The sequence below is a fragment of the Schistocerca gregaria genome, chromosome 4 (assembly GCF_023897955.1).
Source record: "Schistocerca gregaria isolate iqSchGreg1 chromosome 4, iqSchGreg1.2, whole genome shotgun sequence".
In the NCBI taxonomy this organism is placed as follows: Eukaryota; Metazoa; Arthropoda; class Insecta; order Orthoptera; family Acrididae; genus Schistocerca; species Schistocerca gregaria.
Window position 1 is genome coordinate 700184209 of NC_064923.1, and position 25291 is coordinate 700209499.

General features: G+C 44.3%; 1 protein-coding gene and 1 pseudogene across 1 annotated transcript in view; one reads left to right on the top strand and one right to left on the bottom strand.

Annotated features, from left to right (window-relative positions):
- The window catches only part of LOC126268131 (uncharacterized), a 1167451-nt gene that overhangs the window by 483601 nt on the left and 658559 nt on the right, over nucleotides 1-25291 (top strand). The gene's annotated exons all lie outside the window — the stretch shown is intronic.
- On the bottom strand, nucleotides 22919-23036 carry LOC126268368 (5S ribosomal RNA; annotated as a pseudogene).

Genomic DNA, 25291 nt, shown 5'->3' on the forward strand with positions numbered 1-25291 from the left:
GTAGAATACTAGGGCTACTGGAAGCTGGTCGAACACAGCATGTCGTAGCACGGGCTCTCAGTGTGCTCTCAAGATTATGGCAACGATTCCAGCAGACAGGAAACGTGTTCTGGCGCTACAGTACGGGACGTCCACAGTGTACAACACAACAATAAGAACGATATCTCACCATCAGTGCCAGCAGACGGCCATGGAGCACTGCAGGTAGCCTTGCTCAGGACCTTACCTCAGCCACTGGAACAGTTGTCTCCATACAAACAGACTACAGACGACTGAACAGACATGGGTTATTCGCCTGGAGACCTGAATTCCACTGACTCCTGGTCATGGGAGAGCCCGCAAAGCCTGGTGTCAAGAACACAGCACATGGTCATCGGAACAGTGGTCCCAGGTTATGTTCACGGGCGAGTCCAGGTATAGTCTGAACATCGACTCTCACCGGGTTTTCATCTGGCGTGAACCAGGAACCAAATACCAACTCCTTAATGTCCTTGAAAGGGACGTGTATGGAGGTCTTGGTTTGGTGGTGTGGGGTGGGATTATGATTGGTGCACGTACACCCCTGCATATCTTTGCAGAGGCACTGTAACAGGTCAGGTGTATCGGGACGTCATTTTGCACCAGTATGTCCGCCTTTTCAGGGGTGCAGTAGGTCCCACCTTCCTCCTGATGGGTGATAACCCACGACCTCATCGAGCTGCCATCGTAGAGTGCCTTGAAACGAAATATATCAGGCGAATGGATTGGCCTGCCTGTTTTCCAGACGCAAACCCCATCGAACACGTCCGGGATGCTCTCGGTCGACATATCGCTGCACGTTTTCAAACCCCTACGACACTTTAGGAGTTCCGATAGGCACTGGTGCACGAATGGGAGGCTATAGCCCAGCAGCTGCACGACCACCTGACCCAGAGTATGCCAACCTGCTGTGCGGACTGTGTACGTGTGCATGGTGATCATACCCCATATTGATGTCGGGGTACATGGGCAGGAAACAGTGGCGTTTTATAGCACATGTGTTCCGGGACGGTTTTCTCAACTTATCACCAATAACGTGGACTTACAGAGCTGTATTGTGTGTGTTCCCTATGTGACTATGCTATTAGCGCCATTTTTGTGTAGTGCCACGTTGTGTGGCACCACATTCTGCTATTATCCATAATTTATGATCAAGAGTGTATCTCTCCAAGAGAAAAGACTCGCCAAGAATACTCCGCTCTGATAGGCCAATTTTCTTTAAGGCAGTAGAAAAACATTATTCTCCCGCGTTAGTCCGCGTTTTTCATTACTATCCAATCAACAAATAACACAATTTCGAACTGTACTTTTTCCCCGAAATAAATATTTATCATTCTGATATTTTGTTTATACTTTACGTCATTAACTATTTTCATTTGCATTCGAATTAGCTTCCCTTTTACTTAACATATTATGATACAAAATTCCCTGATGTACAACGTTCATCAGTAGAACAATGATCTACATATTTACTATAGACAACATTCCCGCATCTTTCACACCACTAAAAGCATACACAAAACTGTACAAACATAGAAAAGCAAAAAGAGCATTTAAGAAATAAATAAAACAATTCACGAAAACATTGTCTTGACCTGTTTCTTGAATGTCTCTGTGCACTACTGCCCTCTAGCGGATGAAAATTAGAACTACGTACTCGACTAAACCCGTTTACGACCATCTGTCACTGTGCACGCATAAGTCATTTTACCGTTACACAGGTTGTATACAGGAGCGGTATAAGGCGCCACGCCTCAACATGATGTATATCCGCTCCAGTAGGGCCATTGTAAGGTGTAATTTTATTCTTAAATTGACTTTCTTGCAGTCGGAGAAAAGTGAACCTGAGAGAAACATTTCTTTACTTTAAATGGGCGTTTAACGTTGGCAACTGCACTTCGCAAGTGCCATCACTTTGTTCGCAGTGCACATGTTTGTATCTTTGTAAATGATGCCTTGTTAAATGAAGTTTAGATTATCGTTGTCGCAGTATACACAAAAATGGTTCAAATGGCTCTGAGCACTATGGGACTCAACATCTGAGGTCATCAGTTCCCTAGAACTTAGAACTACTTAAACCTAAATAACCCAAGGACATCAGACACACCCATTCCCGAGGCAGGATTCGAACCTGCGACCGTAGCGGTCTGAAGTGCCTAGAAACGCTCGGCCATCGCGGCGGCCAGTATGCACACTCCAGTCACATTAATGTGAGCACTGCCTACATTAGAGGTCAAGATGCAATAACCACTAACAGAAGGCAGGAAGAAGTGCTAGAAGTGGAGCTTAGGTCTATAATCGTGTCAAGGGACAGAGAAAGGGGGGAGGGCGGGGACGAAAACAGTGCAGTCGTTGTCGAAATGCCGAAACGAAGCGATTTATCTGACTTCCAAACGAGTATGATTATTGGCTTTCGGCCTAAGGATTCCGTAACGGCTCAGTTTGTGAACTGGTCGCGTGCCGCCGTGGTTAAAGTATAGCGAGCGTGGCAAAATGGCGCTATCCAAAATCGGTGCCAAGGTAACTGTGGTGCATCTTGGGCCATAGAAGACAATTGTTGACGGAGGTGATAAGGGTGAATAGACATGTAGCTGTCGAGCAACTGACCGTCCAGAAGAACTAAGGGACTACGAACAGTGTCCCCTCATCGACCGTTAAGCGAACACGCTTTCGCAACAATAGCCTGGTATATACACCTGCTGTTCATCAGCAACGAAGGCTGGAATTTGCGTTCCAGTACCGCTACTGGACGTCCACTGAGTGGTGACGGGTGGCCGTTTCAGATCAGTAACGTTTTGAGCTCCATCTGGCAGGTGTCCATTGGACCATCGGAAGGGCGCAGTCGGAGGAGGGAGCGTTATGATCTGGGAAATGTTTCCGCAGCATTCACTGGGTGTTTTTCTCATTCCGAAAAGCACAACGGATCAACACAAGTATGTATTCTTGGGGACGATGTCCACCTCTACGTGCAGTTTGTGTTTCCTGTGAACGAAGTCATCTAACAGCGGGACAATGCAAAGTGTCACAGCTCGTAGTGTATGTGAGTAGTTCGAAGAGAAGCTGAATGGGTTTATCGTACCGCCCTGACCACCAAACTCCCCGGATTTAAACCCAACCTGTGTAATCACCTCGATCGGGCTTGGATCCTAATGTGAGAGACCCGGTCAAGGTACTGGAGTCGATTTGGCTCCACATATCTGTCGGTACCTACCACAACTTCGCCCGCATCTCGTGGTCGTGCGGTAGCGTTCTCGCTTCCCACGCCCGGGTTCCCGGGTTCGATTCCCAGAGGGGTCACGGATTTTCTCTGCCTCGTGATGGCTGGGTGTTGTGTGATGTCCTTAGGTTAGTTAGGTTTAAGTAGTTCTAAGTTCTAGGGGACTGATGACCATAGATGTTAAGTCCCATAGTGCTCAGAGCCCACCACAACTTCACTGACTCTTTCTGCACGTCTCGCAGGGCTCCATGTTGCAGAAGTTTGTTTTTCAGGATTTTGACGAGTGGTCACATTACTGCGACTGGACACTGTATGTAACTAAATAATATAATATTTATTTCACGTGCCTTTTGAAGGGTGTGTTTGTACCTCATTGCACATTTCTTCATAAGGTATATTATAAATTGCAACACGCTGTATCACAACAGCATTGGATCAAGTACAAACGATAAATGTTCCACTTAAATTTCTGCACTCTCATTAAAGAAATTAATGTTTATTTCCACCGAGGATGACACGGCGGTGGGATGGTCCCGGTAGGCCACTCGTGGCCTGGAGACGGAGTGGAGGGGTTTACTATCAAGCTGTTTTATCTAATGCCTTAAGTTTATTAAGAACTGTTGTTTTACAAGTGATATTTACACTGATGAGCCAAAGTTATGAACATTGCCCACCGCGTCGTTCGATGCCACCTGGTGGCGTTTCGGGCACGTTATAGTGCTACAACTATGAAAAATAATATTACGACAATGTCATACCTTGTTTTCATGATATAAAGAAGAATAGACGATATTAAAAATGTAACTATAATTTTATTATTTTAATTTTTATGCTCAGTGAATCAAAGACTTTCTAGTGCACGGAATAAACTAGCATTGTTTGTACTACGAAACTATATATGATTGTTTAGTGAGAACTGATTCTATGTAAGACATTTTGTCTGGGCGAATTTTGTTCTCGTACTGGTAGAGAAAGAATAGTTTCTTAATCGATGTATGTAATGTGAATGTATAAAGGCTATAAAAAGGAGAGAGAGAGAATCCTTGTGGACAATCACCATATTGTAGAAGAAAATATAAATACAAGTTATTCCAAACAAATGTCTCTGAAGTGTATCGTCTTGTGATATCTAAAGACTGAAAATTGCGAAGTTTAATCTAAACCTGCCCTGAATAACAGCGAAGAACATTTATGTCGTCATATATTTTCTTCGTTTGACCACGGTTGTGATTCGCATGTTACTTTTCGTTACGCGACGTGTTAGGAATATTTTCATTATACGCGCAAAAGTGCACACAGCTTTAATCGAACCTGCATCCTTCGGAAACGATAACTCTTAATCAGTACAATTACGCGCATACCGTCTAAATCGCAACTGTGATCACAAAAGTATTTCCTGGACCTAACTTTTATAAATGTGTAGACTTGAAAGCGAACAGCATTGCACCATCGCTGGCTCCCAGCAATTGAAAGAAAACAGAACAGGGACTGAACAACCTTAAATTTTAACGCCGTTAGCGTTAGGAAATCTGAACGACGTAAGTTAATTAACTAGATATTAACAGGAAGAGAATTATTAAGTTTTAAAGATTAAATTATAGCAAGAATGTAATGCATTTTAGCATCATTACGTTTCTTTGCATTAGTACTTCAGCATCAGATGCCATCATATCTATTTAAAGGACAGTGCGTAAATACAATTGCCACCTTTTATAATTATACACTCCTGGAAATTGAAATACGAACACCGTGAATTCATTGTCCCAGGAAGGGGAAACTTTATTGACACATTCCTGGGGTCAGATACATCACATGATCACACTGACAGAACCACAGGCACATAGACACAGGCCATAGAGCATGCACAATGTCGGCACTAGTACAGTGTATATCCACCTTTAGCAGCAATTCAGGCTGCTATTCTCCCATGGAGACGATCGTAGAGATGCTGGATGTAGTCCTGTGGAACGGCTTGCCATGCCATTTCCACCTGGCGCCTCAGTTGGACCAGCGTTCGTGCTGGACGTGCAGACCGCGTGAGACGACGCTTCATCCAGTCCCAAACATGCTCAGAGAGGGACAAATCCGGAGATCTTGCTGGCCAGGGTAGTTGACTTACACCTTCTAGAGCACGTTGGGTGGCACGGGATACATGCGGACGTGCATTGTCCTGCTGGAACAGCAAGTTCCCTTGCCGGTCTAGGAATGGTAGAACGATGGGTTCGATGACGGTTTGGATGTACCGTGCACTATTCAGTGTCCTCTCGACGATCACCAGAGGTGTACGCCCAGTGTAGGAGATCGCTCCCCACACCATGATGCCGGGTGTTGGCCCTGTGTGCCTCGGTCGTATGCAGTCCTGATTGTGGCGCTCGCCTGCATGGCGCCAAACACGCATACGACCATCATTGGCACCAAGGCAGAAGCGACTCTCATCGCTGAAGACGACACGTCTCCATTCGTCCCTCCATTCACGCCTGTCGCGACACCACTGGAGGCGGGCTGCACGATGTTGGGGCGTGAGCGGAAGACGGCCTAACGGTGTGCGGGACCGTAGCCCAGCTTCATGGAGACGGTTGCGAATGGTCCTCGCCGATACCCCAGGAGCAACAGTGTCCCTAATTTGCTGGGAAGTGGCGGTGCGGTCCCCTACGGCACTGCGTAGGATCCTACGGTCTTGGCGTGCATCCGTGCGTCGCTGCGGTCCGGTCCCAGGTCGACGGGCACGTGCACTTTCCGCTGACCACTGGCGACAACATCGATGTACTGTGGAGACCTCACGCCCCACGTGTTGAGCAATTGGGCGGTACGTCCACCCGGCTTCCCGCATGCCCACTATACGCCCTCGTTGAAAGTCCATCAACTGCACATACGGTTCACGTCCACGCTGTCGCGGCATGCTACCAGTGTTAAAGACTGCGATGGAGCTCCGTATGCCACGGCAAACTGGCTGACACTGACGGCGGCGGTGCACAAATGCTGCGCAGCTAGCGCCATTCGACGGCCAACACCGCGGTTCCTGGTGTGTCCGCTGTGCCGTGCGTGTAATCATTGCTTGTACAGCCCTCTCGCAGTGTCCGGAGCAAGTATGGTGGGTCTGACACACCGGTGTCAATGTGTTCTTTTTCCATTTCCAGGAGTGTAATTATAGCAATTCAACGTGACGAGGGACAAAAGTGTATAAGCGAAGGTATGGGCTGCGTTCGGGTAAATCCATTGAAATAAGCGACTTTGTCAAAGGGTATCTCAAAAACGGCGAAACTGATCGACTGTTCACGTGCTACTGTGGTGAGCATCTATGGAAAGAGGTAAAAGGGCAGTGGGACTACCACTAGGTGCTAAATGGTTGGACATCCACAACTCTCCACAGAACGTGGGGTTCGGAGGCTTGTCTGTTTCAAGCACAAGTGTTTCGCAGCACATCGTATGTTGTTGAACATGGAGCTCACCAGCAGACCACCCCTACGTATTCACATGCTGACGTAATGACATCGCCCGTTACGACTGCAGTGGGCACGGGATCATCGGAATTCGACGGCAGACAGATGGAAAGGAGTTGGATTTTCTGGCTAATCACATCTTTGCTACACTAGGTCTATGATCATCTCCACGAACGCGATCATCGAGGAGAACAGTGGCTCGAAACGTGCAGCGCGCCACGGGCGCAGGCTGGTAGAAGCAGTATTATGCTGTGGGAGACATTCTCCTGCGCCTGTAAGAGACCTCTGCTAGTAATGGAAGAAGCGCTGACAGCTGTGTACTATCTGCATTCCTTCATGCTTGAAGTCTTCCCAACAGCGACGTCATCTGTCAGTTCGAGTCCTCCCTCGAGCATGGGTGTGTGTTTGTCCTTACGATAATTTAGGTTAAGTAGTGTGTAAGCTTAGGGAGAATCAGCAATGATCAACGACATGAGGATGCAGAAGGCAATGGAAACCACTGCATTAAAGACACGTAACGTGTATCCACAGGACATGTGGCCTGTAGTTGAAGAAGTGTCATGATGATCTCTCCATTGGCAAAAGATTCCGGAATAGTCCCCCATTCGGATCTCCGGGAGGGGACTGCCAAGAGGGAGGTTACTATGAGAAAAAGATTGAATAATCAACGAAAGGATAACGTTCTACGAGCCGGGGCATGGAATGTCAGAAGCTTGAACGTGGCAGGGAAACTAGAAAATCTGAAAAGGGTAATGCAAAGACTCAATCTAGATATAGTAGGGGTCAGTGAGGTGAAGTGGAAGGAAGACAAGGATTTCTGGTCAGATGAGTATCGGGTAGTATCAACAGCAGCAGAAAATGGTATAACAGGTGTAGGATTCGTTATGATTTGGAAGGTAGGGCAGAGGGTGTGTTACTGTGAACAGTTCAGTGACCGGGTTGTTCTAATCAGAATCGACAGCAGACCAACACCGACAACGATAGTTCATGTATACATGCCGACGTCGCAAGCTGAAGATGAACAGATAGAGAAAGTGTATGATGATATTGAAAGGGTAATGCAGTATCTAAAGGGGGACGAAAATCTAATAGTCATGGGCGACTGAAATGCAGTTCTAGGGGAAGGAGTAGAAGGAAAGGTTACAGGAGAATATGGGCTTGGGACAAGGAATGAAAGAGGAGAAAGACTAATTGAGTTCTGTAACAAGTTTCAGCTAGTAATAGCGAATACCCTGTTCAAAATCACAAGAGGAGGAGGTATACTTGGAAAAGGCCTGGAGATACGGGAAGATTTCAATTAGATTACATCATGGTCAGACAGAGATTCCGATATCAGATATTGGATTGTAAAGCGTACCTAGGGGCAGATATAGACTCAGATCACAATATAGTAGTGATGAAGAGTAGGCTGAAGTTCAAGACATTAGTCAGGAAGAATCAATACGCAAAGAAGTGGGATACGGAAGTTCTAAGGAATGACGAGATGCGTTTGAAGTTCTCTAACTCTATAGATACAGCAATAAGGAATAGCGCAGTAGGCAGTACAGTTGAAGAGGAATGGACATCTCTAAAAAGGGCCATCACAGAAGTTGGGAAGAAAAACATAGGTACAAAGAAGGTAGCTGCGAAGAAACCATGGGTAACAGAAGAAATACTTCAGTTGATTGATGAAAGGAAGAAGTACAAACATGTTCCGGGAAAATCAGGAATACAGAAATACAAGTCGCTGAGGAATGAAATAAATAGGAAGTGCAGGGAAACTAAGACGAAATGGCTGCAGGAAAAATGTAAAGACATCGAAAAAGATATGATTGTCGTAAGGACAGACTCAGCATACAGGAAAGTCAAAACAACCTTTGGTGACATTAAAAGCAATGGTGGGAACATTAAGAGTGCAACGGGAATTCCACTGTTAAATGCAGAGGAGAGAGCAGATAGGTGGAAAGAATACATTGAAGGCCTCTATAATGGTGAAGATTTGTCTGATGTGATAGAAGAAGAAACAGGAGTCGATTTAGAAGAGATAGGGGATCCAGTATTAGAATCGGAATTTAAAAAAGCTTTGGAGGACTTACGGTCAAATCAGGCAGAAGGGATATATAACATTCCATCAGAATTTCTAAAATCATTAGGGGAAGTGGCAACAAAACGACTATTCACGTTGGTGTGTAGAATATATGAGTCTGGCGACAAACCATCTGACTTTCCGAAAAGCATCATCCACACGATTCCGAAGACGGCAAGAGCTGACAAGTGCGAGAATTATCGCACAATCAGCTTAACAGCTCATGCATCGAAGCTGCTTACAAGAATAATATACAGAAGAATGGAAAAGAAAATTGAGAATGCGCTAGGTGACTATCAGTTTGGCCTTAGGAAAAGTAAAGGCACGAGAGAGGCAATTCTGACGTTACGGCTAATAATGGAAGCAAGGCTAAAGAAAAATCAAGACACGTTCATATGATGTGTTGACCTGGAAAAAGCGTTCGACAATATAAAATGCTGTTCGAGATACTGAAAAAAGTAGGGGTAAGCTGTAGGGAGAGACGGGTCATATACAATATGTACAACAACCAAGAGGGAAATTATAAGAGTGGACGATCAAGAACGAAGTGCTCGTATTAAGAAGGGTGTAAGGCAAGGCTGTAGCCATTCGCCCCTACTCTTCAATCTGTACATCGAGGAAGCAATGATGGAAATAAAAGAAAGGTTCAGGAGTGGAATTAAAATACAAGGTGAAAGGATATCAATGATACGATTCGCTGATGACATTGCTATCCTGAGTGAAAGTGAAGAAGAATTAAATGATCTGCTGAACGGAATGAACAGTCTAATGAGTACACAGTATGGTTTGAGAGTAAATCGGAGAAGGACGAAGGTAATGAGAAATAGTAGAAATGAGAACAGCGAGAAACTTAACATCAGGATTGATGGTCACGAAATCAATGAAGTTAAGGAATTCTGCTACCTAGGCAGTAAAATAACCAATGACGGACGGAGCAAGGAAAACATCAAAAGCAGACTCGCTATGGCAAAAAAGGCATTTCTGGCAAAGAGAAGTCTACTAATATGAAATACCGGCCTTAATTTGAGGAAGACATTTCTGAGGATGTACGTCTGGAGTACAGCATTGTATGGTAGTGAAACATGGACTGTGGGAAAACCGGAACAGAAGAGAATCGAAGCATTTGAGATGTGGTGCTATAGCCGAATGTTGAAAATTCTGTGGACTGATAAGCTAAGGAATGAGGAGGTTCTACGCAGAATCGGAGAGGAAAGGAATATGTGGAAAACACTGATAAGGAGAAGGGACAGGATAATAGGACATCTGCTAAGACAAGAGGGAATGACTTCCATGGTACTAGGGGGAGCTTTAGAGGGCAAAAACTGTAGAGGAAGACAGAGATTGGAATACGTCAAGCAAATAATTGAGGACGTAGGTTGCAAGCGCTACTCTGAGATGAAGAGGTTAGCTCAGGAAAGGAATTCGTGGCGGGCCGCATCAAACCAGTCAGTAGACCGCTGCTAAAAAAAAAAAAAAAAAAAAAAAAAAAAAAAAAAAAAAAAAAAAAAAAAAAGCTTAGGGACTGATGACCTTAGCAGTTAAGTCCCATAAGATTTCACACACATTTGAACATTTTTTTTTCATCTTTCAGTTGTGTAATTGTCCCTGTCTCGGTGCCAGAACCGTGCTACAGTAGTTTGAGAATAATTGTAGTGAACACAAGATGTCACAGCGACCAAATTCGCCCAAAGTAAAACTCAAAGAACCCATGTAGGTCGTTACTGGACGTCATCGCGGTCCTTCATTTACGCGAATTACGTGACGTGTGTGCAGATATCCGATCCCACATACCTCCACAAACCTACCAACGAGCTGTCTGATCCCTGATAAGCAGAATCAGTGATTTATTTCGTTCCAATGGCGGACAAAAAAGCTGTTAAGCAGGTTGTCATAACTTACAAAAGATACCTTCAGTCTCGTTTTTCTTGAATAACATCTGTTTAATATTCCGAAAGCCACTTTAACAACGTTTGGAGTGTACTACTGGCATCAACATTATTTTCTCCCCTTTTCTGTTACGAACGTTACTTGACTCTCCGCATGAGCTTTAACTTATTTGATGTTTTTGCAGCGCGGTCATTGCGTTACACGTATATGTGAGGAAGGAATATGGTGTTCGACACTTCTTGGAAAGGTAACTTTCATAATTTTGTCAGTAAAACTATCAATGGGTCAAGATGCCTCTCTTGTATCGCCTGCCTTTACAATTGGTTGATCATCTCTGTTATGCGCCAGTGCACACGAAAAGCGCCGCTCTTCATCGGATCTTCTTTTCTATTAATTCAATGTGGTAAGCATTTCAAATTCACGTACGTATAATATTCAAGAATTGGTCGAATGGGTGTTTTTAAGCCACTTCTTCCTTGGATAAATTTCATTTCCCCAAGAGTATTCCGAGGAATCTTACACTAGAATCTGATTTCCCTACCGCTATTTTGACGTTATTATTCAACTTCAGATCGCTGCGGGCGGTTACTACGTCTTGTACGTCTGGTGCTCTGTAGCTTGTATAAATTGAGAACATGTAACTTATTAATTAGTTGTTTAACAAATGCTGATTTGTGGTAATATTTTGTTTCGCCTGACTCGTTTCGAGCTTTTTCCATCGTCAACAGTACCTGTAAACAGACAAAAGTTCCTAAGAAACAGAAAGAAATAACCGAAAAGTACGCTTATATACGTCAAACAGTGTTAATACGAATTAGAAGCGGCACTGTACGGAATGGTCAGAAACAGCGTGAAAAGCTTGTAAGGGTGCTGCAGGGCAGGTTGTGCTGTTAAGGAAGAAATTCGATACATTGCGCTGTTTTGGAGTTCTTTAGCATTGAAGTTAGCCAATATCGTCATCACGTGCGCAAATTCAAAGCACTTGCACGCGCTAAAATGCCAAAATGTGCAGAAATCTGTGCGCCTGTAAGTTATCACTCTTTCAAATATTCATTACCAATTGAAATGTGCCTCTTTCGAAAGTGTTACATTTAAGCTAGGTAAGCAAAAGCTGTGTTTCTTCCGTCTGAGGAAAACAAACGAAGAACACGTTTGGTGACATTGTCTTTGGTAGGCTGATTGAATTCGGGAGCGCTACGACCTGATTAGTCAACTTCAATGCTAAGTAACTGTGCAACGGTGCAAGGTTTCGAATTTTTTTTCTACATTTATTTCTCAGTACAACGTCCCCTTCAACACCCTTACAAGCTTTTTAGACTGTTTATGACTTCCCTGTAGGTATTCTACGATGTATACCAAAAGTAATCTTTGCATGTACAGCAATTGCCTATGACAGTTGCATGTATTTCGTAAAAATTCCGTATTCTGAATAATCATGTAATCATAATGTTATATGTACACTACGAAATATTGTCATTGAGATACGGTAGAAGACACCACATATAAAGTAAGTCGATTTAAAACAAAGTGGAAAATTACATATACCTTAAAACACTACAATACATACCGTTAGTAAATTATTACAAGAAGTGTGTTCCTTTTGTGTAATACAGATACCGCTGATGATGGGCAATGCGAAAAAACTTGTCAGGTGAGATAAAATACTACCAAAAAGCTGCTTTTGTCGAACAGTTACTTAATAAGTTGACATGTATACTAGGTATTTAGTTATTTCAAGTTTGTTACTGTTTCCACTGACATATCGCCACATGTTCATTGAGTAGATTAGATACCGAGTGGTATACAACGTGCTAGTAAAAACACAACCTTACACCGGCAACGATGGGTTAGGGGAGGCAATGTTGATTAGGAATGCCAGCAGCGTGCAGCGATCAAGCGCAGTAAGTCAACGGAGCTATGTGAATGATACTTGTTTGATGAAATCTGTGGGATGTCATTCCCCTACTGTTTCTCATATCGTGCAGTATGTCCTCGACTCCAGGCAATTCATCAGTTCTGTTATTGCTGTATAATGACATAGCCTGTGTATCTGGCAATTTCTTCCAGTGCAACTGTCAAATACATCTACATCTACATTTATACTCCGCAAGCCAACCAACAGTGTGTGGCGGAGGGCGCTTTACGTGCCACTGTCATTACCTCACTTTTCTGTTCTAGTCGCGTATGGTTCGCGGAAAGAACGACCGCCGGAAAGCCTCCGTGCGCGCTCAGATCTCTCTAATTTTACATTCGTGATCTCCTCGGGAGGTATAAGTAGGGGGAAGCAATATATTCGATTTCTCATCCAGAAACGCACCCTCTCTAAACCTGGACAGGAAGCTACACCACCATGCAGAGTGCCTCTGTTGCAGAGTCTGCTAAACATCTCCGTAACGTTATCACGCTTACCAAATAACCCTGTGACGAAATGCGCCGCTCTTCTTTGGATCTTCTCTATATCCTCTGTCAACCCGACCTGGTACGGACCCCACACTGATGAGCAATACTCAAGTATAGGTCGAACGAATGTAGCAGAGAATTTTCGCGAACTCGCGACATCTTACTTACGGTGCACGACGCTTACCGTTACGCTACTAGCTGTCAATGTGTGGTAGATTGTTTTTTACCCTGCCACATTTGACATGCGATAGGATCCTATATCTAATACAGTAGTGTTACGAACGCCAGGTTGAGGAGAGTTATATTGGTACAAAGTCACTGATCTCATTTTTGATTAACAAGGTCTGCCTCTCACCGTAGTTATAAGTTTTTTGCAAGCAAGATCACACGGTCTCAAAAGCCCAGATGGTTCAGTTATCAGTTTTGTATAGTAAGCAAAAGACATGAAATCAGACGATGATCCGTTCAGAAGTAGTGTGAAAACCGAAATTATAATTACTGGATTTTTTAAAAAGCAATAGTTCCTTCTTCACAGTTCACAGTTCGTAGTTAATACAAAGTATAATTGCTTTGAAATGAAATTAATGTACGTAGTAATTTTGAACCTGTATAAGAGAGGTCTAGCGTAATTCCTAAATGCATCCAACATGAACAACAGGCTTCTGCTTTCATATGTTTATTGTTCTGCAAATTGTGCCTGCTTCCGCTTGTGCTGAATTAGTGCAAACTGGCTTTTTACCGGAATTCTTTGTTTTTAGTACAAGGAGGAGGAGGAGGAAATTAGCGTTTAACGTCCCGTCGACAACGAGGTCATTGGAGACGGAGCGCAAGCTCGGGTGAGGGAAGGATAGGGAAGGAATTCGGCCGTGCCCGTTCAAAGGAAACATCCCGGCATTTGCCTGAAGCCATTTAGGGAAATCACGGAAAACCTAAATCAGGATGGCCGGAAACGGGATTGAACCGTCGTCCTCCCGAATGCGAGTCCAGTGTGCTAACCACTGCGCCACCTCGCTCGGTAAAAATTTTAGTACAAGATGGCTGTACCGAAATGTACGCCTTGCTCTAGCGCGCACTCCCGCTATAGTCATTGGTAATGTTGTCTCCGATTCACTTCTCTTGCTGATTCATCTTGCACTGCATATGATACAATGTTGTACACAACGGTCCCGTATTCGAATCGAGACCTTGCTGACACTGTGTTTACTGACGGAAAGGCAAATGGCAGCGGGTGGCGTGCTGCAAGGTTGTATCAGGAGACCTATCCCCGCGGACAACAGCAGCTACAGCACTCAACATTCGCAAAAGTGTTTCGCCATTTGTCTGAGACAGGGTCGATTCAGGAAGGAGGAGATCAAGGACGTACCCGAAACGTCCGGATACCAGACTTGGAGGAAAATGTGATTAACACTGTGGAAGGCGCCCGCCTTGCCAGTACCAGGCGGTTGGTCCTCCAGGGGAGGGTAGGCCAGACGATCGTGTGAAACATTCAAGTGGTTCAAATGGCCCTAAGCACTATGGGACTTAACAAATGGTTCAAATGGTTCTAAGCACTATGGTACTTAACATCTGAGGTCCTCAGTCCCCTAGACTTAGAACTACTTAAACCTAACTAATCTAAAGACATCACACACATCCATGCCCGAGGCATGATTCGAACCTGCGACCGCAGCAGCAGCGTGGTTCCGGACTGAAGCGCCTAGAACCTCTCGGTAAACGGGACTGCCCCCTGTGAAACATTCTCCATGACAATTGTTACTACTCTTACCACTAACAGCGTGTTCAGGGCTTAACTAGCGACAGACTTTCCACATCTGGAGCAGTTCTGTCACTGGTTTCTTCTCCGAGCAACCACGATTCCAGGATTTCTGTCATTCATCCTATTCACAGATGCGGCCACATTTACGTCGGAGTGGTACCTTCAATTTTTGTAACAGTCATCTTTGAGACAGTATGCAGTACCCCCACGGTAAGATGCCTCGAATCAGCAGCGTCGGTGCAGCCGGAATGTGTGAGCCGGGGTAATTGGCGGCCCGTATTTTGGTATCAGTTTGCCTTCCACGTTGCCTAACAGGCCAAAACTATCGGCGTTTCTTGCGGTTGACTTTGTCTCCTCTGCTGGAAGAAGTGCCATTTATGACATGTTCATTCGAACATTTATGATTCGAAGGGTTAAGTGGCTACTACATGGCGGTGTTCCAGTCCACTTCGCCGTTAATACTGTAGCGGGTCATCCTCCTCAAGCATTACTTTTCCTCAACAGTAGTTGTCGATAACAGTATTATTTCTTTTTTTCGAATTCTGGACAGGTCAGTATTACCTCAGTTGCTTTTCTGAAAACTTTTATATAATTTTGTACATAGTATTTTATATTCCAAGCATAAAATTTATGAAATGAGTTACTTTATAAAATATTTTATTTTCGTTGCTTTAATCGATAAGTACTAATTCTGAATATACAGTTAAAATAATTTTTAGAAACGTTTGAAATTACGAATTATTTGCACAATTATAATTTCTATTCTTAATTACGCAGTCTTATACTGTTTGCTATATTTATTTATGAATTCATTTATGAAATAATAGTTGAAATTAATAACGTAACGAAAACTAGTAGGAATTCATTTGTTATGAAAAATTGCAAACTCATTGGAATGTTGTTATTTCCGCAGAGAGACGGTGGAGTAAGTTCACCTCTGATGTGATCGGATGTATTTTTGTATAACAGTTGCGACCAATGTAATTTCGGCTTTGTTAATTTGAAAAATGAAAATACTGTATGGTATGTTAAAATGTGAGAAAATCCGCGGAAAATATATTTACGTAAAAAATGAACTGGAGTCATCTCAACATTAGAAGCTAAGTAAACTTGAATGTTTATCGTAATCTTCGCTCCTATCAAATCTTCATAAGAGACTTTGCTTATTAATTACTTTGAATGGACATTGTTTAATGTGGATAACAGATGGAATAAGGAAGCAGGGGGGGGGGGGGGGGAGATTAAAGGACGCACCTCAATCGTGTCTTACCTGGCCGATGGATCAGACGAGGGGGTCCAGTTGCATGGCCTGCTCGCTCATCGGATCTCAACCCGTGCGATTTCTGGTAATAGGGCCATCTCAAAGTATCGTGTGTGCACAGCCCATTCCAGATGTGGAGACACTGGGGCAACGTACTCATAATGCCTTTGGCACTGTTCAGGTGCAACCTGGCCGATGTGAACGTGAGAGACAGAGTAGGCTAGGGCGCGTACACGCATGATTTGAGGTACATGGAAACCATTTCCTATACATACTGTAACTGTGGCTGCACGGCACAACGAGCATTAGAACGAAGTCTCTGTAACAGTGTATGATTGAATAAATGGTCTCTAGCATGGAAACCGTGAACTTTCGGACATACGTTCATGGGACCTTTGTTGTCCCATATTCTCTCATCGATAAATCTCTGGAGTTTCTGCACGGTGGAAAAAAGACATTCTGATGATTAATTCTTCTCTGTATCCTTTACCGTGTACCATGGTTCTCACATTGAAGGAAAATTTCTGTTTCTTGTAGGTATATTGTGCTAGTAAACTATAGGCTAGTGTTATATACTTTGAGAAGAGCAGGTAATAAGCCTGAGTGATCACCGAATAGATTAAAATATCGTTTGTCTTCGTGGGCTTCCTGTGGTTTAACTTACAGGTAATATAATATGATAACATGTATTTTTATTACTAGTATTCTGTTTGATTACATACGTATCAATCTTTTGTTATTCAACGACACCATACAAGCTTCATGAGGCAGTATACAAGGCCAGAGCTATTCCAAATAGACAAATTCTTGAACGATAAGGAAGGTTGGTGTTACACTTGCGACGCCGTTGTCGGACAACGTTACAGGTCTCGAAGTATGGGCGCTACACTTGGCTGTTATCCAAGTCTCAGGTCATGAATTAACTAGTGTCAAACCCATTATATTTGTCAGAGTTCCACATCACATGCCGGTAGAGTACTTTAGATTAAGTACCTAGTTGGCGAATTATGTTATTGGCACATGCTCTCTGATCGACAGCCAAAATCTCTTTCTAACCAGAGCAGAATTGTCTCTGTATGTCTATCTTTTTAGAGATGGTTGCGGAACTCGGCTGTTCGATACAGGAGGTCAAATGAAACACCTTTCAGCCGTCTAGTTTACAACCTTGTTTTACCTGGTTACCAGTTTCAGCGTTTTACTACGCCATCTTGAAGTGATCACTATAGCATGTAGAAGTCTACTAATATCATTATTGCTGGTCCCTGTTTTGATCACAACCGAGGTAGATTTTTCCCTATACTATCACAACCGAGATATCATCTTCCTACACATCGGTCAGGGGCCTGAAGATGGCATAGTAAAATGCTGAAACTGGTTGTCAATATAATAAGGTCGGGAACTAGACGGCTGAAAGGTGTTTAATTTGACATCCAGAGTAGAATTTTCTTTTGTAAAATGGATTACTTTTATTGTTTAGGCGAGGGTAATATACTCGTATAGTACTGCGTTGAAGCACACAAGTGCTGAACTGGAAGAGCATGAATTTCCAAGTATTATTTCGTAGCTGCAACAACAACGACACTTGCATCGGAATACACGCGTTGGGTCGCCTTTGGTGACCTAAGTGCTTATCGAGTATTGGTGGCGCTGGTCTGTGATGAGACACGGGAGTGAGGCGATGTTTAACGGTAACTTCACGCTGGAGGCCATTTCCGATCAGTAATTTTCATTCGTGTCGCGTGTAAGCCGTTCAGTGGTATCACCGCATCGAATTGGCTGGCACCAATGTTCACGCCCTACAGCCTGTTATATCGCCACCGCCCTGTCAGTGTACGAAAAAGGCACATACACACGTAGACACCTACACATACGTAGACACAGACACTCAGAGACACACGAAGAGAGAGATAGAGAGCGAGAGAGAGAGAGAGAGAGTGAGAGAGACAGAGTTCAGGAAAACGGAAGAACATTTTCGATGGTGAATTAGAGAGACTATTACAGTTTGCTCCGACAGTTTCTTTCTCTTCTCCTGGCAACACCTAATAGCATTTTTATGGACATTACGTAATAAAACATATTTTCTAGATCAAAACAGGAAGGGTTGTTTTATTACGTTTCTGTTTATGCTGCTTAGTAAACCAAGCAAATAAAGTACGGCAAGCAACTGTACAGTTGGTTTATAAATGCAATAAATCCGGGAGCTGTTTGAGTGAGGACAGGAAAAGACCTCTTTCTGAGAGAATAAAAATGATAAGGGCACAAATAAATACTAAAAGAAAATTCTGAAATGTTACTTGTTGTACATCGCATGTTCAGTGTCAATATTTCCAGTGGCAACCCGAATGAGAATTGTAATGCGCTAGGGAGTTGATGACTGGAAAGGTACTGAGCCATAATGAATTTATTAACGTTTCTGAAAACACTAATGAATTTATTTTTAAAAACAAAAGTACAAGGATAACATTATGTACTGAGCCATAATGAATTTATTAACGTTTCTAAAAACACTAATGAATTTATTTTTAAAAACAAAAGTACAAGGATAACATTACGTCAAAGGAATAAATTTCAGTAACACAACTGATAGCAAACACCTCAAAACGGCAACAGTTTAAAATCACTACCTTTTAGTAAAGAATGTAAATGAAGTAAAAAAATACAGTTACATTACAAACAGCAAAACGTATGATCAAATGATTATGTCACAAATATTAACCATCAGCTATTGCCAGTAATTATCAAAACGCCATTGCCTTCCAAGTAGCCAAAATGACTCACAAATGTGATTCAAATTTATGATGACAGAGGCGGTTGCAGAGGCAATGCCGGTAGCAATAATTCCTCCTTCTCTACTAACATAGAACCGGGTTTACCGTTACTCGTACCACATTACTAGTAACCTTCCTTGAATTTTCCACTCATGCTACACAGGCATCTTTAATCAGATCACAGTTAACAAGAGATACAGGCACATGTGCGGTAACACATAGACAACTCGTTAATTATTTAGTAAAAATTAAACGTACTACAAATGCAGAAAAGCACGAACGTTCGGCATATTTTTCTTTGCAGATGCAAACAATTTAGAAAACAGCTATAGCTCTTGATACTAGGCAAGAGGTAACTATAGAAATGCCGGGACGTAAGGTAGCTAGATTAAATAATTTTCACTGCCTATGAAGTACAATTCGTAAATGAGAAGAATGACATCTGCATTCTGTACCCTTTGATTCTAAAATCAGTTTGGAATAGTGGCACTCACAAGCCCACACATACTGACGGAACATACCTCAAGTATTACCAGGCAAAACATTAGTAAATAACACATTTATAAACATAACAACGGGTGACCAGGATATGGAGTCAAAATAGTCATCAGGCGACACATTAATTGGATGCTCACCGTAATTTCTCGTAAAATGCAGCGCCCATTGACAAACGCTTGCTTAGCGCCGAGAGAAGGATGTAACAAAGATTACTCGCAGTCGGAAACACGCGGCTGTCATCCAGCAATCGCCACGGCGTCCAGTACTTGCAAAGGGCAGCCCGGTTTCCAAACCGGAGCCACAATGAACACAAAGTGCTTACAACTTCAAGAGCAGAGGACCCACCGAATACTTTTCGTCCTGCCAAAGTAATCTTTAACCACTCTTACTGGCAGATGAAAACTGTGCGCCGGACCGAGACTCGAACTCGGGACCTTTGCCTTTCGCGGGCAGGTGCTCTACTTTTAAAGGGCAATATTCACGGCTGCACTCGGCCCCGCCAAACCCGCAGTGAGTAAAGCCACCACTCTTGCCAACGGGCCACGGCAGACGCTTCGCCACAACAACGCTCCTCGGCGCCCATGTCACACACTCTCCTTTTCTCCAGGTCGCCGCAGCTCTTAACTACCTTCTCCTCCGACTTGCCCTCTACCGGCGACAGTAACGCTCCATGCGCTCTTCCGGCCAGAGGGATTCCAAACCCGCGGGAACTGCGCGGAATTAGGCTCGGGCGCACGGCACAAGAATAATAATTAATACTATAAAACAGAACCGTTTTACTTTAGCATAGGGGGAAAGAGCAGTGATCTCTGTACTATTTACGCGTTTAACACGAAAACTATATCTTTCCAAAATAAAGGGTGTCCGAAAAGTCTTTCCCTGATTACATAAATTGATAACTCAAGCTAGAAGTAAATACAAATTAGAAACTGGTGTCTAATTGTTTTCAAACTATCAAAGTTTTTTTCCACACATCAATAAACGTTCACATGAGCACCCTTGGTAGCACGTAGCTCATCTAGGCGAGATTGAATTTCCGTCCACACATTAGCCAACATCACTGCAGGGATCGATTCAACGACTGTGGTTATCCGTTGCCTCATGGTTTCAAGATCTGGTACACGTGTTCGGTAGACCTCGTCCTTGACATGACCCCATAAAAAAGTCTAATGGGGTTATGTCAGAAGAGCGTGGAGGCCAAACCATTGGCCCATCACGACCAATCCATCGCCCAGGAAAGATCATATCGAGATAGGCACGGACGTCCAAACCCCAATGAGGCGGTGCACGATCTTGCTGAAACAAGACATCAGATTGATACTGAAGCAGCTGAGAAACAGCATACAGTTGCAGCATGTCCAGATAACTGCAGATGTAATGGTAGCCTCAGAGAAAAAGAAAGGCCCGATAATTCGATCGTGCAATAGCGCGCACCAAACATTCATCTGTGGACTGCCTCTTGTGCGCTCCATGTGAAAAAAAAAACTTTGATAGTTTGTAAACAATTAGACACCAGTTTCACAAATGTATCTTACTTCTAGCCTGAGTTTTCAATTTATGAATCAGGGAAAGACTTTTCAGACTCCCTGTATTTATTCCGAGACATGAGTACTGCTACCAGTGCAGTTGGCTTGCTTTTGAAAGTATTACACAACAGTAGACCTTACGCGACCAGATTTCTAGTGCCCAAAGCAAGGAACACAGTCCACGTCCGGTCATGCAAACACAGGGACTTTTACGCGTAACCGTGTCAAGGATTTGCCCTGACTGTCTCCACTCGGAAAAGTAGCTACCCTTGATTCCTCAGTCTTTGACACTATACTGCTGAACAAATCCTCAAGAACGTTGTCATAATTTTTAATTTTATGTGAAACATCGTAACCTAACTTGTTGGCCCAAAATAGAAAATTGGTTGTCTTTGAGGTTGATGGTAAGTTACAGATAACATGTTACGAACATTAAACTTTACTTGAGATACATTACAGTGTAGTCTGATGAAATATATTACTCAGCTACTTCAATCACTCATATGAAATTCTAAACAGAAAGCAAAGCTAAATTCATAATTAAGCTGAAAAATTTGGTTCTTGGCTGATCATATTTCATAGCAGAATTTTTGTTTAGAAACTTGTAGCTCGTTTGGTGCAAGGCTGTTACACATTTACCTGCATTGTTAATGTCCCGCGCACTAAAGAAAAAATAGACTGAAGATGGAATCGATAGAATTAAAAAGATATCATGCAACATCAACAAACAACTGTTGAAGACGTAACGGCAAAGAAACAACCGAAAAAAGAGAAAAAAAGTGGTCTAGGGACAGCGTTTTTCACTAGAAACCAAAATTTCCTACATTCCGGGTTCTAACTTACCCACTGCTTAAATTTTGAGTAACATTAGCAGTGACGGCTGAAGTCTTTCAGCATGAGAAATCACCCTATTTCTACCAACGGCCCTGTCCAAACTGGGTGAAGTAGCGGGTAGAGATTGAGGGCATTCTCTTCCCCTTGGGCTGGGAAACGGCCCCTAAGGCGGATGTATCAGCAGTGATCGAAGGCCTGAGGATGCATGAGGCAACGGAACCCACTTCATTAACGACACGACACGTTAGGTGTATCTGCACAATATGTGGCCCTGAATTGAAAAAATAAAAGTCATGGCGATCTCTCCATTGTCAAAGATTCGGAATTAGTTCCCCATTGGGATCTTGGAGAGGAGACTGCCAAGGCGGAGGGGACGATGAGAAAAAGGACTAATCCTAACGACGATATCATATTCTACGAGTCATAGCATGGAATAACAGGGTTTTTTACGAGATAGGAAAATTATGAGAGGGAACTCCGTCAGGTGACTTGCGGAGTGCTGATGTAGATTTAGATGTAGACGTAGATTCGTAGTCCAGCAGAAAAAAGTTTCCACGACGTTCCTCATTTGTCAGTTTGGATACGACAGCTTCCGCAGCTGAATGTTATCGTTTCCAGACTTAAAGTATTGGAAATTTAAGAGCTCAACTTCGTTTTTTTCATTATAGTCCCCTTTATTTTAAGTTGATAATTTTATGTGTGCTTCTGTGGTTGACATCTCACTTTTCTGTTAATAGAAGCTCCACAGCTACAATGATTTAATTCACATATGTTCCTTTGTTGCTAATTTCGGAGTCACAACCCTGACTTAAGAGCTCATTCTCATTTAAATCATCCAACCAGCCGAGGTGTATCCTGGCGTTCCCGCTGAATGTCATTTTGGATGATTTAAACGTGAATGTGTGCATGTGAATGGGTCAGAGACCCAGAAACCTGTAGCAAATAATAAACAAAAAAAATGGTGGAAGGTTTGCTGTAGAGCTACTACACTGCCTAACAAAAGAAACCGTCTTAATGCCAGTATCCAGAATCAAACCAAAACTCTGTCCGAACTGGCCCTGGAATGCCCAACGGTACTGATCGGCCGCCGTATCATCCTCAGTATCACTGGATACGGATACGGATACGGATACGGGGGGGCATAAGGTCATGACACCGCCGGCCGTGTGTCAATGTCAGTTTACGAAACCGGACTTCTCAACCAAGTAGCTCCTGAGTTGGCGTCACAAGGGCTGAATGCACCCCATTTGCCAACAGCGCTAGGCAGACTGGATAGTCACCCATCCAAGTGCTAGCCCAGCCCGACAGCGCTTAACTTCGGTGATCCGACGGGAACCGGTGTTACCACTGCGGCAAGATCGTTGGCAGTATCCAGGATGTCAAGGATCATTTATGACACTTGTGAACCAGTTTGCTTCAGAAGATCATACAACGGCTTTATGACATCCTTCCCGCCCGAGATGTTGCGTGAGTCCAGGGGAGAGACGGTACATATCAGGCTGATAAGTGGGCTCATACTTTCAAGCTCTTGCTATATGTGACTCGATTTTGTTATCACTGTGACGGAATCACATACACTCTCAAGCTGTGAAGTTCCATTTCGTTTCTTCCTCTCCTTACGGGAGCTTAAATCCTTTTTTGTCATATTAAGTCCCATAGTGCTTAGAGCTATCTGAAGCATCTGAATCTTTTTGTCATAGAGTGTATTCCCAAGGAAAAAAGATCAGCTCCGTTTCCATTCTGAATATGTGACCGTAGCAAGAATTTTTTATTGTTAGATTAAGGACTGATTTTCGTCATTATGATCCTCGAGTTCCGATGAGACCGCAGACACTATTCACGTTTCCCCTAATTTAACCCCGTCATGCTAAAGGAGACTTGCGCGCTAACGAGGATCAGGGGTTTGCCAGTAGCTGCGCTGTTTAATGACTTAGGAGCTCGCCAAGTTGGGCCGCGTCGCAGAGATTACACGGCGTTAATCCCGGGACTTTTATGCGCCGCGCCAGACAATGCGTCGCCGTCTCATAATGGGGAGCCGTGACGTCACCGCGGCGGGGGAGCGACTTCGCACCGAGTGAAACTAGGCTATAAAGTTTTTGATTTCTTAGTCGCGCGTTAATTATACAGAAGCTCAACAGTCGTTAAACTCAGCTGATGATGCAGTGCGCCAAAGATCTGTCGCCTATACGAGGCGGCATTAATACACTCCTGGAAATGGAAAAAAGAACACATTGACACCGGTGTGTCAGACCCACCATACTTGCTCCGGACACTGCGAGAGGGCTGTACAAGCAATGATCACACGCACAGCACAGCGGACACACCAGGAACCGCGGTGTTGGCATTCGAATGGCGCTAGCTGCGCAGCATTTGTGCACCGCCGCCGTCCGTGTCAGCCAGTTTTCCGTGGCATACGGAGCTCCATCGCAGTCTTTAACACTGGTAGCATGCCGCGACAGCGTGGACGTGAACCGTATGTGCAGTTGATGGACTTTCAACGAGGGCGTATAGTGGGCATGCGGGAAGCCGGGTGGACGTACCGCCGAATTGCTCAACACGTGGGGCGTGAGGACTCCACAGTACATCGATGTTGTCGCCAGTGGTCGGCGGAAGGTGCAAGTGCCCGTCGACCTGGGACCGGACCGCAGCGACGCACGGATGCACGCCAAGACCGTAGGATCCTACGCAGTGCCGTAGGGGACCGCACCGCCACTTCCCAGCAAATTAGGGACACTGTTGCTCCTGGGGTATGGGCGAGGACCATTCGCAACCGTCTCCATGAAGCTGGGCTACGGTCCCGCACACCGTTAGGCCGTCTTCCGCTCACGCCCCAACATCGTGCAGCCCGCCTCCAGTGGTGTCGCGACAGGCGTGAATGGAGGGACGAATGGAGACGTGTCGTCTTCAGCGATGAGAGTCGCTTCTGCCTTGGTGCCAATGATGGTCGTATGCGTGTTTGGCGCCGTGCAGGTGAGCGCCACAATCAGGACTGCATACGACCGAGGCACACAGGGCCAACACCCGGCATCATGGTGTGGGGAGCGATCTCCTACACTGGCCGTACACCTCTGGTGATAGTCGAGGGGACACTGAATAGTGCACGGTACATCCAAACCGTCATCGAACCCATCGTTCTACCATTCCTAGACCGGCAAGGGAACTTGCTGTTCCAACAGGACAATGCACGTCCGCAAGTATCCCGTGCCACCCAACGTGCTCTAGAAGGTTTAAGTCAACTACCCTGGCCAGCAAGATCTCCGGATCTGTCCCCCATTGAGCATGTTTGGGACTGGATGAAACGTCGTCTCACGCGGTCTGCACGTCCAGCACGAACGCTGGTCCAACTGAGGCGCCAGGTGGAAATGGCACGGCAAGCCGTTCCACAGGACTACATCCAGCATCTCTACGATCGTCTCCATGGGAGAATAGCAGCCTGCATTGCTGCGAAAGGTGGATATACACTGTACTAGTGCCGACATTGTGCATACTCTGTTGCCTGTGTCTGTGTGTCTGTGGTTCTGTCAGTGTGATCATGTGATGTATCTGACCCCAGGAATGTGTCAATAAAGTTTCCCCTTCCTGGGACAATGAATTCACGGTGTTCTTATTTCAATTTCCAGG